The sequence below is a fragment of the Bufo gargarizans genome, chromosome 3 (assembly GCF_014858855.1).
Source record: "Bufo gargarizans isolate SCDJY-AF-19 chromosome 3, ASM1485885v1, whole genome shotgun sequence".
Taxonomy (NCBI): domain Eukaryota; kingdom Metazoa; phylum Chordata; class Amphibia; order Anura; family Bufonidae; genus Bufo; species Bufo gargarizans.
In genome coordinates, this window is record NC_058082.1 from 367815376 (window position 1) to 367831188 (window position 15813).

Below are 15813 nucleotides of genomic sequence, written 5' to 3' on the forward strand. Positions count from 1 at the left end.
AGCAATTGCTTTTCAATGGCTTTTGTTTCAAGATAACAAGATAAGTTAAGAAATATGAGTTAAGATTGTGTGTGTTACCCCTGCTAGATCTGTATTTCTTCCAAAGAGTGTGCAACCAAATATTAAGTTGAGGGTGCCAGTAAATTTGTCTTGCCCATTTTTGGAATTTTGCGTGAAATTATATCATTTTTGGCTTTTTCTCCGTTTTTTGTGTTGTTCCAATACACACAAATAAAATTAAATGTGTATAACAAAACGTGTAATTTCAATACATTTCTGGAAAAATTTCAGGAGTGCCAACACTTGCAGCCATGACCATATATCTAAAAAAACTGCTGCTTTTAAAATATCCCATTTAGCGTCTGTTCTATGTTCTGCATTTTGAGGGCAGTTTCCCAATCAGTAACATATTTTCTTCATTCTTGACTTAATTATTATGTCTCTTTCCTATCCAGAGTGCCCAACTATGAGGGAACACTAATCTGCAGAATTGTTGATTCAATAATTATTCATTAGGAAATCCCGGCCTTCATCTGTTTTACATTTAACTCGTTCAATATGAATTCAGTCATGAAATTCTACAACATATAATTTGCTGTCTACATTAGATTTTTTTCTTTTTTTGTTTTCCATTATATTTGCATGTGTGTTTCTTAATAGGTAAGCCTCACAGATCAACCAAAGGAAATGCTGCATAGTGAACACAATATTACCTGTGCAAATAAGCCTCTTGGCTCAGATAAAGAGCAGTCTGGGAAGAAAGTTAAATAGTGGCAATATAATTAAAATGATGAACTGATGATTCTAATTTAGCCGTGGGCTTTCCCTTGGTTGGGCAGCTTGATTGCTCTTTCACTGATGCTAGCTATTAATTACACTTGTGTTATAACAATGGCCTATCGCCCACTAGAGAGATGAGTCTAAATGGCTCATGCTAAAGGACTGAGACGTTAAAAAAATGTAACTATGTATGCTGGATGTGAGGAATTATCTGATAGTGGAATAAGATTTGAAATGGGTCATAGACAACTAAATTCTATTAGATTTGCAGCAAAGTTTTCAGTTTGTAGAGGCCAGCATAGCATTTTATTATTAAAACATAGCATAAAAATATTTCTCATAGTTTGTTATATATATAGTTATAATTTGTTTTTGTCATGCATTATGATGTAGCTATATTGTAGCTATAGTATGTAGCTATTGTAGTTATAGTCAGCAATATTCTAGGGAGAATACTGTAATATTGTTTATCCTCTTAAGTATAAGTAGAACTACAGTATTTGTCTACTCTAAAGGGTTTAAAAAAATAAAAATAAAATAATAAATAACCTCGGAATAAAGCTGCACATGTACGCACGCCATCTATTATATTAAACCAGACTTCCATAACAACTCATAGTTAAGGGGGCAGGGTGCTATGGAGGTCACAGTAGTTTTTACAGAATGTAAAACATAGTATCTCCAGACACTGCATGACCACAACAGAAAAAAATAAACATGCAATAAAAATCACACTAATCGACTATATACCCGAAAATCCATACAATAGGTTCAACAACCTTCAGAGAAGGGAGGTCTTCTGGATATTCTAACTGGACCCCCTGACCCCTTTGGACTAAATGAGAACAGCGAAACTATCTTGTAATATACCTGACACGATCAGTAAAGGTATACACATATGCATATGTGTGTATATATATATATATATATATATATATATATACTGATACATACTGGGGGACATCCCTCTCTCTTCTCCTTTTGAGGTTTAGTGAAAAATCCCTTCACTTTTTAGATACAAATCTTAACTGCATCCAAGTACTTCTTTATAATAACACATATACGCCACAAGTCAATAATTTAGGCTTAACCCTTTGATATATCCTCAAAGAAACAAACCCCCTATAAGGCTTTTATTTTATTTTATTGTATTTTCCTTCTCTATTTCTCCTTTTCATTTTCCCTTTTCACTGCAATCTCCCTGACTATCCAATAGTGACATATGGCCCAATAATGTTTTTCCCACACATAAAATGAAAACAACAAAGTATATATTATATTATATAATATAATATACAAGCAACATCATGATACTCCACTCTCCTGCGTGCCTCAAAAATAGCAGCGCAGATTTGTTGCACACACCTGAATACCGCATACTAATACCGGATGCCTTTGAGAAGTAAAACATCTAACGCTAACTCCGCCCAAATCGATCGTGCTTACATGAGACATCCATTGTGGCCAAGGGAGCGCGTCACACCACAACACACCGCCCACAAACACCACGTCTCCCGCACAGACATACCGCTATGCAAATATGACTCCGCCCAAGAAGCGCGTCATTAATACCCCACCCACAAACAAAATGTCAGCAAAGACCGCCCACACAACATCGGGCCGGCATCCAGCATACCCCCTGTGAGCGTCATACAAACAAGGGAGACCACGTGCGTCCACACCCCTGTTCCCTCCCTCCCCACGCCCCACACATGCCCACCAGAGGCCGGAATTAGCGCGCCCAAACAGAGAGAATAAAACAGACAACAAACAAACCTACAGTACAATGTACATAGACCTACTGTCCTGATGAAGGGGGCAGTCTGCCCCTGAAACGCGTAGACGAAAATATAAATAAAGATCCACTTTTATTTATTTATCTACCGAGTCCTTGACTCAGTAGCCCATCTCCTAAACTAAGTAAGCCTCTGCAGTATGTTCGCCTTGTAATAAATTACGCAATTTAGATTCCTCCATCGAGACCTGATCTGAATCATCATAAATTATTCCCAAGGCTTTAAAAAATTCTTCCACCGACTGGAGGGCCAGAGAACCGGACGGCAGAGAAAAGGCCCAGGATTGCGCTTCCCCTTTAAGCAGGGATATGATTATCCCTACCCTCTGTCTCGCATCACCAGACGAAGATGGACACAGCCGAAAATACAGCTTGCATGACTCTTTAAAGCGGATAAAGTCATCCACACCCCCTGCAAGTCTAATAGGGAGAGCGACTTTAGGCTCCCCATAAATTTGACTTCCTCCTATTGCACCTGATGTCAGAGCATTCTGACACCGTGTGACCTAATTACGCAGATTAGCCACCTCTAGGGATAATCCCTGCATGTGATCAACTAGAGCTTCAATTGACTCCATCTCAAAAACAGCTGAGAAATCGCAGTCAAAATATTGGTGGGTTATAATGTCACGCTGGACAGGATACAAGATACACAGAATACAACAAAACAAATATCTAGGCAAGAAGCTGGGGATAAAGGTCACCTCCTGACAAATCCCTACCAGCTCTCCCTAGACTTCTATGCCCTCATTCAGACCCTGAAGGTGGGAATGAACGTGTCCTCCTGCTTAGGCTGAAGATTCCCTAAAATCCCTAAATTGGTAAAAGGGGGAAAGAGGCAGCCTGCTCCCTCAGGACCTGGAGGGGGCAGACGTCTCTCTAACAGCCTAGACAGACAATCACAAGAAAACAAACTTATCTTGTACTGAGCAGGAACAGCAATCCTTCCTTCTTTCTTCTGAACAAGACAGAAGCTATAACCCGCAGAGGATACTGGGAGTGGGCGCAATTTAAACTCATACCAACGACCCCACTCAGTGCACCTGAAGGGAGGCGGATACAGCTCAACTCCAAAGCAATAACAAAAGGCTACACATGTGCTGCTAACCTAGCAGACCTCTGCACATGACCTGAGCAGGGCATGACACTCGCCCCTCATACACATGAAACTTGTAAGTGTGCCCTGAGGTACTCTCACAAAGTTTGTACAACTTCATGCCATACCTCGCCCACTTTAAGGGAACATAACTGGCGGAAAATAAGTCTCCCCTTGAATGCAATGAGAGACTGATCAACTGCCACCTCCCTTCCAGGTACATAGGCCTGTACAAATTTGGCCCCAAAGTGATCGATGACCGGCCTGATTTTGTACAGGCGGTCATAGGCAGGATCACCTCGGGGGGGCGGGGGACGGGGGGGACATGCTGCTTTATCTGAATAATGCAGGCATTTCCGGATGGCTTCAAACCGGGAATGTGTCATGGCCGTACTGTAAAGTGGGGTCTGGTAGAGGACATCCCCACTCCAGTAATGCCTAGCACTAGGTATTTGACTAGGCCCATGTGCAGCATGAGGCCCCAAAATGTCCTCATCTCGGCTGTAGTGATCAGGGTCTAGCCACTGGGCCTAGCAAAAAAGGAGCCCGGGTGTTGAGCAACAAACAGTTGGGTGTACAGGTTCGTCTGCTCCACCATCAGATTTACTAAGTGGTCACTGAAAAAAAGACTATAATAGTCATATTCAGTGAAGCCCACTGTGGAAATCTGGATTCCTGGTTGGCCTACAAAATCAGGACTCTATGGACCCCAGACACTCGATTTAGGGTGATGCAACAAAAATTAGTTGTTGTTTTTTTCTCTCACTAACTTTTCCTGATTATCACTGCCTAGCCCAACCTTTCCTTAACCTTTCCCTAAATACCTGGGGGGTGCTGGGGCACAGATGCGGGTGCTGGGGTGCTGGCTGGTGATCGGTGCAGCTCTGGATCCACGTGCAGCGCTCCTCTCTCCTCAGCTCCCGGACACAAAAGGAGGAGGAGAGGAGCGCTGCTCTAATTTGATCCTCCCACCCGCCCACCTATCAATCAGAGCCGATCCTGAGAGGTGATGTCACCATCACCTCTCAGGATCTAAGGATGGTGATTGGTGGTGTATTATCACGCCACCGATCACCATCCTGTTCCGAGTTATCGGGTCCCCAGAGACCCAAATAACCCGGAAACGCAGCAAACTGCAGGTCTGAATTGACCTGCGGTTTGCTGCAATTGTCGACATGGGGGGTCACAAGACATTTAGCCAAGGTGCCTGCTCAATGATGTGAGCAGGCGCTGGGTTCCAATCACCGCCCGCCAGGCGTCGGTGATCGGAAGTATACATGGCGTACCGGTACGTAATGTGTCCTTAAGTACCAGGACAACATGCCGTACCGGTACGTCATGTGTCCTGAAGAGGTTAATCAGTATTTTATGGAAGCAGGCATCTCACAGTCCTCAATAACTATTTGGTGGAAACAGGTATATCAAACCCCTTAATCAGTATTTTGTGGAAGCAGGTATCTCTTAGGCCTCAATAAATATTTGGTGGAAGAGGGTATATCAATCCCTATAATAATTATTTTGCGGAAGCAGGTATATCGTAGGCCTCAATCACTATTTGGTGGAAACAGGTATATCAATCCCCTTAATCAGCATTTTGTTTAAGCAGGTATATCGCAGCCCTTAATCAGTATTCTGTGGAAGCAGGTATATCAAACCGAGAGAATCAAGAGCACTCCCGCGCTCCCATACAAAAAATCCACCAACCTCCAGTTAGAGGTCCGCTGCACAGTGTATATAACAGGCTTTGCTGCAGCGATACAAAATTGATAGAATGTAGTTACCTTACGATATAAACTTACACAGGCGCTGGTAGGTAGAAATATAACAGATTGAGCACAGTGGATAGATAAATGTTCCGCTATAATAGAAAATAAGTATCAATTGACAATGCAATGAAATAATCACCGCGGTGGTAGTTACCTTTTCTTTAGATGTGAGCTGGGAAAAAATGATCTAGGTCCTTTGGATGCTTACACAGTTCCCGTTCCTGTGTGCAGGGAAGTGTGAAGAAAACAAATCTTCACTGCTCACCTACCAGCATTCACACTGCTCCGGCCGGTAGCTGTGTGGTGCGAGGAAGCAGACTGCAGATTCGGCGTCCAGGATCTTCTGTGCGTGTGACGTCACTGCGAAATACTACTGGTGCTCCCAGAGATCAAAGTCCATCCGACGCGTTTCTGAGCTGTCGGGCTCCTTCATCAGGGATGGTCTAACCCTTCAAGTCTGGGAGTTATATAGACGTCCTGGTTGCCAGAGCAACACCTGCTCTTATTACACACAGGGAGAGAAAGAGAACCCAAAGGATAGTTCCAAGGCGGCTACAATATGCAGATTATGTAAATTCACTGGAAGGCAAAAAGTTTGATTTCATGATTGAGTCCATTGGGGGCTAGGCTGTTTAATTTAAATATCCAGCTGTTTTCCGCTCTGGACATTTTTTTTTGGATAAAATTGCCGCCCCTTTTGTCTTCTATCACTTTTTCCAAGCCTCCAAAAATAGAGCCCTGAAATTTTGCCGCATGGTGTTGTTGATAATGTCTAGATAAGAGATGTCCATCAAATTTTTTAATTGTATTTGTGACATGCTCGCTTATCCTGGATTTTAGTAACCGTTTTGTTCTACCTATATACAATTTGTCACAGAGACATTTAATAAAATAAATCACTCCTCTCGTATTGCAAGTAATGTAGTTTTTTATTTGAAAGGTATTTAAAGCTTTTATGGTTTTTTTTTGTATGGTCTCTGGTAATTTTACAATTCCGGCATGTTTTGCAGGGGAAGAAACCCATTCTATTGTGATTGGTCCTATTGGTTAAACTATTAGACTTGATATGTGGAGCGATAAGGATATTTAAATTTGGGGCTTTCCTAAAAATGAATTTAGGTTTTGATGGAATTTTGTCACCCATAAGACTATCCTGTTTTAGGATGTCCCAATAACGCCTAATGATTTTCCTAAAATTCCCTGCTCCTGTACTGTATCTAGTAATAAGAGAAATATTAAAGTCCTCTTCCTTTATATTTGTTGTTATCAAATCTGTTCCGTGTTTGTTCTCTTTTAGTAGAAGATTACGGTTTAGGCTACTTTCACACTAGCGTTCGGGGCTCCGCTTGTAAGTTCCGTTTGAAGGGGCTCACAAGCGGCCCCAAACGCATCGTACTGCCCTAATGCATTCTGAGTGGACGCGGATCCGCTCAGAATGCATCAGTCTGGCAGCGGGTGTCCGCCTGGCCGTGCGGAGGCAAATGGATCCGTCCAGACTTACAATGTAAGTCAATGGGGACGGATCCGTTTGAATATGACACACTATGGCTCAATTTTCAAACGGATCCGTCCCCCATTGACTTTCAATGTAAAGTCTGGACGGATCCGTCTGAGGCTACTTTGACACTTTTTTTACAATATAATGCAGACGGATCCGTTCTGAACGGATCCACCGTCTGCATTATATGAGCGGATCCGTCTCAGATGGATCCGCTCTGAACGCAAGTGTGAAAGTAGCCTTAGTTGTGTTACCTTATCTATTGTAGGTTGTAAATCCGTTTGTAGCCTTCTTCTTGGAATTTATTGTTCAGCTGGTCTATCTCTTTTACAAAATCCACCTCATTTGAGCAATTTCTTCGTGCTCGTATATACTGGCTATAAGGAATGTTATACTGGCTCGTATATACTGGCTATAAGGAATCTAGAGCTATTAAGACCCTACAAGTAAATCATAACATTATTATCAGTCCCGCAGATAAGGGGGGGGGGGGGGAGATAGTGGTATTAGACCAAGAAGAGTATCATGCAGAATCTATTAGATTACTCTCGGACCACAAAACGTACAAGAAACTCCCTATGCACTGATTAATAAAGGGAAAAGAGATGGGATCTTATCAGCTGAAGAGACCCTATACATTAACAACCAGAATCCTAGGATCCCCTTCTACTATTTGCCAAAAATCCACAAAAATAAAGATAAACCTCCAGGTAGGCCCATCATCTCTGGGATTGATAGCCTTACGGCAAATTTATCCAAATATGTTGACGTGCTATTACCCCAAGTACAAAAACTACAAGCCTACCTAAAAGACACAAAACATATAGTACAAATCTTACAAGACAATCAGATGGCAAATCAGATTTTGGCAATCAGATTTTATATTTGGTACACTCGATGTAACCTCCCTATGCACTATCATTGAAAATAGTAAAGAGCGGGAAGCCACAGAATACTTGCTAAATAAAGACAGCAAGGTGCCAAAGGATCAAATACAATTCATCGGGGATTGTATCACTTTCATTTTAGAGCACAATTATTTTAAATGCGGCCCCGATTTCTATCTACAGACATGGGGGACCGCTATGGGGACCAGATTCGCACCGAGTTTCGCTAATCTATATATGGGGAGATGGGAGGAGCTTACCATCTTCCCCAATGGGGGGCTCGGTGCGGGTCTGGTCCTCTGGAAGCGTTTTATTGATTATGTTATTTTTATTTGGCGCGGTGATGAATTATCTCTTACTGAATTTTTAACTAACATTAATAAAAAAGATTTTTATTTGAATTTTACAGCCAGTTATAATAAAGCATCAATTGATTTTTTAGATCTCACCATATTTATAGAAAACGGCTCACTCAAAACTAAGACTTATCATAAAACCACAGACACAAATAGTTTCATTCTGTTAACCAGTTGTCATCTAGCTACCTGGCTCACGAACATTCCTTATAGCCAGAATATACAAGCACGAAGAAATTGCTCAAATGAGGTGGATTTCGTAAAAGAGATAGACCAGCTGAACAATAAATTCCAAGAAAAAGGCTACAAACTAACAGATTTACAACCTACAATAGATAAGGTAAAACAACTAAACTGTAATCTTCTACTAAAAGAGAACAAACACGGAACAGATTTGATAACAACAAATATAAAGGAAGAGGACTTTAATATTCCTCTTATTACTAGATACAGTATGGGAGCAGGGAATTTTAGGAAAATCATTAGGCGTTATTGGGATATCATAAAACAGGATAGTCTTATGGGTGACAAAATTCCATCAAAACCTAAATTCATTTTTAGGAAAGCCCCAAATTTAAATATCCTTATCGCTCCATCTATCAAGTCTAATAGTTTAACCAATAGGACCAATCACAATAGAATGGGTTTCTTCCCCTGCAAAACATGCCGGAATTGTAAAATTACCAGAGACCATACAAAAAACCCCATAAAAGCTTTAAATACCTTTTAAATAAAAAACTACATTACTTGCAATACGAGAGGAGTGATTTATTTTATTAAATGTCCCTGTGACAAATTGTATATAGGTAGAACAAAACGGTTACTAAAATCCAGGATAAGCGATCATGTCACAAATACAATTAAAAAATTTGATGGACATCCCTTATCTAGACATTATCAACAACACCATGCGGCAAAATTTCAGGGCTCTATTTTTGGAGGCTTGGAAAAAGTGATAGAAGACAAAAGGGGCGGAAATTTTATTAAAAAAATGTCCAGAGCGGAAAGCAGCTGGATATTTAAATTAAACAGCCTAGCCCCCAATGGACTCAATCATGAAATCAAACTTTTTGCCTTCCAGTGAATTTACATAATCTGCATATTGTAGCCACCTTGGAACTATCCTTTGGGTTCTTTTTCTCTCCCTGTGTGTAATAAGAGCAGGTGTTGCTCTGGCAACCAGGATGTCTATATAACTCCCAGACTTGAAGGGTTAGACCATCCCTGATGAAGGAGCCCAACGGCTCAGAAACGCGTCGGATGAACTTTGATCTCTGGGAGCACCAGTAGAACTTTGCGGTGACGTCACACGCACAGAAGATCCTGGATGCCAAATCTGCAGTCTGCTCCCCCGCACCACACAGCTACCGGCCGGAGCAGTGTGAATGCTGGTAGGTGAGCAGTGAAGATTTGTTTTCTTCACACTTCCCTGCACACAGGAAGGGGAACTGTGTAAGCATCCAAAGGACCTAGATCGTTTTTTTCCAGCTCACATCTAAAGAAAAGGTAACTACCACCGCGGTGATTATTTCATTGCATTGTCAATTGATACTTATTTTCTATTATAGCGGAACATTTATCTAGCCACTGTACTCAATCTGTTATATTTCTACCTACCAGCGCCAGTGTAAGTTTATACCGTAAGGTAACTACATTGTATCAATCAGGTATTTCAAACCCCTTAAGCAGTATTTTATGAAAGCAGGTATCTCACAGGCCTCAATCACTATTTGGTGGAAACAGGTATATCAAACCCCTTAAATCAGTATTTTGTGGAAGCAGGTATGTCGAACCCCTTAATCAGTATTTTGTGGAAACAGGTATATTGCAGGACTCAATGATTATATGGTGGAATCAGGCATATTAATTCCTTTAATCAATATTTTGTGGAAGTAGGTATATCGCAGCCCACAATAAATATTTGGTTGAAAAAGGTATATCAAACCCTTTAATCAGTATTTTGTGTAAGCAGGCATATCTAAGGCCTTAATCAATATTTTGTGGAAGCACACATATCAAACCCCTTAATCAGGATTTTGTGGAAGCAGGTTTAACGCAGGCCTCAATCAATATTTGTTGGAAACAGGAATATCAAACCACTTAATCAGTATTTTGTGGAGGCATGTATATTGCAGCCCTCATTCACTATTTGGTTGAAACAGATATATCAATCCCCTTAATCTGTATTTTGTTTAAGCAGGTATATCGCAGCCCTCAATCAGTATTCTGTGAAAGCAGGTATATCGAACCCCTTATTCAGTATTTTAGGGAAGCAGGTATCTCACAGGCCTCAATCACTATTTGGTGGAAACAGGTATATCAATCCCCTTAATCAATATTTTGTGGAAGCAAGTATAGTAGGCTACAATCAATATTTGGCGGAAAAAGGTATATACAAGCACGTAATCACTATTTTTTGGAAACAGGTATATCGCAGGCTTCATTCAATATTTTGTGGAAGCAGGGATATCAAACCCCTTAATCAGTATTTTGTGGAAGCAGGTTTATCGCAGGCTTCAATCAATATTTGTTGGAAACAGGGATATCAAACCCCTTAATCAGCATTTTGTGGAAGCAAGTATATTGCAGCCCTCAATCACTATTTGGTGGAAACAGGTATATCAATCCCCTTAATCAATATTTTGTGGAAGCAGGTATATCATAGGCATCAATTAATATTTGGTGGAACAGCTATATCGAACCCCATAATCAGTATTTTGTGGAAGCAGGTATATCACAGCCCTCAATCACTATTAGGTGGAAACAGGGATATCTATACCCTTAATCAATATTTTGTGGAAGCAGGTATATCGTAGGCCTCAATCAAAATTTGGTGAAAGAAGGTATATCAATCCCTGTAATCAGTATTTTGTGGAAGCAGGTATATTGCATAGAAACATAGAAACATAGAATGTGTCGGCAGATAAGAACCATTTGGCCCATCTAGTCTGCCCAATATACTAAATACTATGGATAGCCCCTGGCCCTATCTTATATTAAGGATGTCCTTATGCCTATCCCATGCATGTTTAAACTCCTTCACTGTATTTGCAGCTGCCACTTCTGCAGGAAGGCTATTCCATGCATCCACTACTCTCTCAGTAAAGTAATACTTCCTGATATTACTTTTAAACCTTTGCCCCTCTAATTTAAAACTATGTCCTCTTGTAGCAGTTTTTCTCCTTTTAAATATTCTTTCCTCTTTTACCTTGTTGATTCCCTTTATGTATTTAAAAGTTTCTATCATATCCCCTCTGTCTCGTCTTTCTTCCAAGCTATACATGTTAAGTTCCTTTAATCTTTGCTGGTAAGTTTTATCCTGCAATCCATGTACCAGTTTAGTAGCTCTTCTCTGAACTCTCTCCAAAGTATCAATATCCTTCTGGAGATATGGTCTCCAGTACTGAGCACAATACTCCAAATGAGGTCTCACTAGTGCTCTGTAGAGCGGCATGAGCACCTCCCTCAATCACTATTTGGTGGAAGCAGGTATATCACATCCCCTTAATTAGTATTTTGTGATAGCAGGTATATCATAGCCCTCAATCAATATTTGGTAGAAGCAGGTATATCACATCCCCTTAATCAGTATTTTGTGATATCAGGTATATCATAGCCCTCAATCAATATTTTGTGTTAGCAGGTATATCAAACCCCTTTATTACTATTTTGTGGAAGCAGGTACATCGCAACCTCCAATCAGTATTTTGTGGAAGCAGGTATATCAAACCTCTTAATCAATATTTTGTGGAAGCAGGTATATCATAGACCTCAATCATTATTTGGCTGAAACAGGTATATCAAACCCCTTAATCAGTTTTTGTTAAAGCAGGTATATCGCAGCCCTCAATTAGTATTTAGTAGAAGCAGGTATATTAAACCCCTTAATCAGTATTTTGTGGAAGCAGTTATATCGTAGGCCTCAATCGATATTTGGTGGAAACAGGGATACCAAACCCCTTAATCAGTATTTTGTGGAAGCAGGTATATCAGCCCTCAATAACTATTTGGTGAAAACAGGTATATCAATCCCTTTAATCAATATTTTGAGGAAGCAGCTATACCGTAGTCCTCAATCAATATTTGGTGGAGGCAGGTATATCAATCCACGCAATCAGTAATTTGTGGAAGCAGGTATATTACAGGCCTCAATCAATATTTGTTGGAAAAAGATATATCAAACCCTTTAATCAGTATATCGTGGACGCAGGTATGTCATAGGACTCAATCAATATTTGGTGGAAGCACATATATCAAACCCATTAATCAGTATTTTGTGGAAGCAGGTATGTTGTAGCCCTCAATCAATAATTGGTGGAAACAGGTATATCAAACCCCTTAATCAGTATTTTGGAGAAGCAGGAATATAGACGCCCCCAATCGGTATTTAGTGGAAGCAGATATATCAAACCCCTTAATCATTATTTTGTGGAAGCAGGTATATCGCAGCCCTCAATCAATAATTGGTGGAAACAGGTATATCAAACCCCTTAATCAGTATTTTGGAGAAGCAGGAATATAGACGCCCCCAATCGGTATTTAGTGGAAGCAGATATATCAAACCCCTTAATCATTATTTTGTGGAAGCAGGTATCTCGCAGGCCTCAATTTATTTTTGGTGGAAACAGATATATCAATCCCCTTAATCAGTATTATTTTGAAGCAGGTATATCGCAGGCCTCAATCAATATTTTGTAGAAAAGCCCTTAATCAGAATTTTGTGGAAGCAGGTATATGGTAGCCCTCAATCAGTATTTTGTGGTAGAAGGCAAATCAAACCACTTAATCAGTAATTTGTGTAAGCAGGTATATAGCAGTCCTCAATCAATATTTGTTGCTAACAGTTATATCGAATCACTTATTCAGTATTTTGTGGAAGCATGTATATTGTAGCCCTCAATCAGTATTTTTTAGATGCGGGTATATCAAACCCATTTATTATTAATTTGTGGAAGCAGGTATATCGCAAGCTTCAATCAATACATGATGCAAACAGGTATATCAATCTCCATATTCAGTATTTTGTGGAAGCATATATATCGAAGCCCTTAATCAATATTTGGTGGAAAATGATATATCAAACCCCTTAATCTGTATTTTGTGTAAGCAGGTATATATCGTAGGCCTCAATCAGTATTTGGGAAAAGCAGGTATGTCGAACCCCTAATTACTATTTTGTGGAAGCAGATATCTCTCGAAGCCCGCAATCAATATTTTGTGGAAGCAGTTATATCAAACCCCTTAATCAATATTTTGTGGAAGCAGGTATATTGCAGGCCTCATTCAATATTTGGTGGAAACATAATATATCAAACCCTTTAATCAGTATTTTGTGGAAGCAGGTATATCATAGGCCTCAATCAATATTTGTTGGAAACACATATATCAAACCCCTTAATCAGAAATTTGTGGAAGCAGGTATATTGTAGCCCTCAATCAGTATTTTGTGTAAGCAGGTAAATCGCAGTCCTCAATCAATATTTGTTGGAAGCAGGTATATTGAACCACTTATTTAGTATTGTGTGTAAGCAGGTATATCGTAGCCCTCAATCAGTATTTTGAGGATGCAGGTATATCAAACCCCATAATCAGTATTTTTTGGAAACAGGTATATTGCAGGCCTCAATCAATATGTGGTGGAAAAAGGTATATCAAACCCCTTAATCAGTATTTTGCGTAAGCAGGTATATCGTAGGCCTCAATCAATATTTGGTGATGGCAGGTATATCAAGCCCCTAATTAATATTTTATGGATACAGGTATCTCACAGCCCTCAATCAATATTTTGTGGAAGCAGGTATATTGCAGGCCTCATTCAATATTTGGTGGAAACATAATATATCAAACCCTTTAATCAGTATTTTGTGGAAACAGGTATATCATAGGCCTCAATTAATATTTGTTGGAAGCACATATATCAAACCCCTTAATCAGAAATTTGTGGAAGCAGGTATATTGTAGCCCTCAATCAGTATTTTGTGTAAGCAGGTAAATCGCAGTCCTCAATCAATATTTGTTGGAAGCAGGTATATCGAACCACTTATTCAGTATTTTGTGTAAGCTGGTATATCGTAGCCCTCAATCAGTATTTTGTGGATGCAGGTATATCAAACCCCTTAATCAGTATTTTGTGGAAACAGGTATATTGCAGACCTCAATCAATATGTGGTGGAAAAAGGTATATCAAACCCCTTAATCAGTATTTTGTATAAGCAGGTATATCGTAGGCCTCCATCAATATTTGGTGATAGCAGGTATATCAAGCCCCTAAATAATATTTTATGGATACAGGTATCTCACAGCCCTAAATCAATATTTTGTGGAAGCAGGTATATCAAACACCTTAATCAATATTTTGTGGAAGCAGGTATATTGAAGGCCTCAATCAATATGTGGTGGAAAAACGTATATCAAACCCCTTAATCAGTATTTTGTGTAAGCAGGTATATCGTAGGCCTCAATCAATATTTGGTGATAGCAGGTATATCAAGGCCCCTAATTAATATTTTGTGGATACAGGTATCTCAAAGCCCTCAATCAATATTTTGTGGAAGCAGGCATATTAATCCCTTTAATCAGTATTTTATGGAAGCAGGTATATTTCAGACCTCAATCAATATTTGGTGAAGACAGGTATATCAAACCCCTTAATCAGTATTTTATGGAAGCAGTTATATTGTAGGTCTCAATTAATATTTGGTGGAAACAGGTATATCAAACTCCTTATTCAGTATTTTGTTAAAGCAGTTATATTGTAGCCATTAATCAGTATTTGGTGGAAGCAGGTATATCAATCCCTTTAATCAGTGTTTTGTGGAAGCAGGTATCTTGCAGGCCTCAATCAATATTTGGTGGAAACAAGTATATAAAGCCCCTTAATCAGTATTTTGTGGAAGTAGGTATATCGTAGGCCTCAATTAATATTTGGTGGAAACAGGTATATCAAATCCCTTAATCAGTATTTTGTTAAAGCAGTTATATCATAGCCCTTAATCAGTATTTTTTTGTGAAAGCAGGTATCTCGCAGGCCTCAATCAATATTTGGTGGAAACAGGTATATCAAACCCCTTAATCCGTATTTTGTGGAAGTAGGTATATCGCAGTGCTCAATAAATATTTGGTGGAAACAGGTATATCAAACCCCTTAATCAGTATTTTGTAGAAGCAGGTATATTGTAGGCGTAAGTCAATATTTGGTGGAAGCAGGTATATCAAACCTCTTATTCAGTATTTTGCAGAAGCAGGTATATCTTAGGCCTCAATCAATATTTAGCGGAAACACTTATATCAAACCCCCTAATTAATACTTTATGGAATCAGGTATCTCGCAGGCCTCAATCAATATTTTGTGAAAGCAGGTATATCAATCCTCTTAATCAGTATTTTGTTTAAGCAGGTATATCGTAGCCCGCAATCACTACTTTGTGGAAGTAGGAATATCAAACCCCTTAATCAGTATTTTGTGGAAACAGGAATATTGCAGGCCTCAATCATTATTTTGAGAAAACAGGTATATCAATCCCTTTAACTAGAGTTGAGCGGACACCTGGATGTTCGGGTTCGACGGGTTCGGACGAACGTCGGAAAAAAGTTCGGGACCCAAAGTCAATGGGGACCCGAACTTTTGAGCACTAA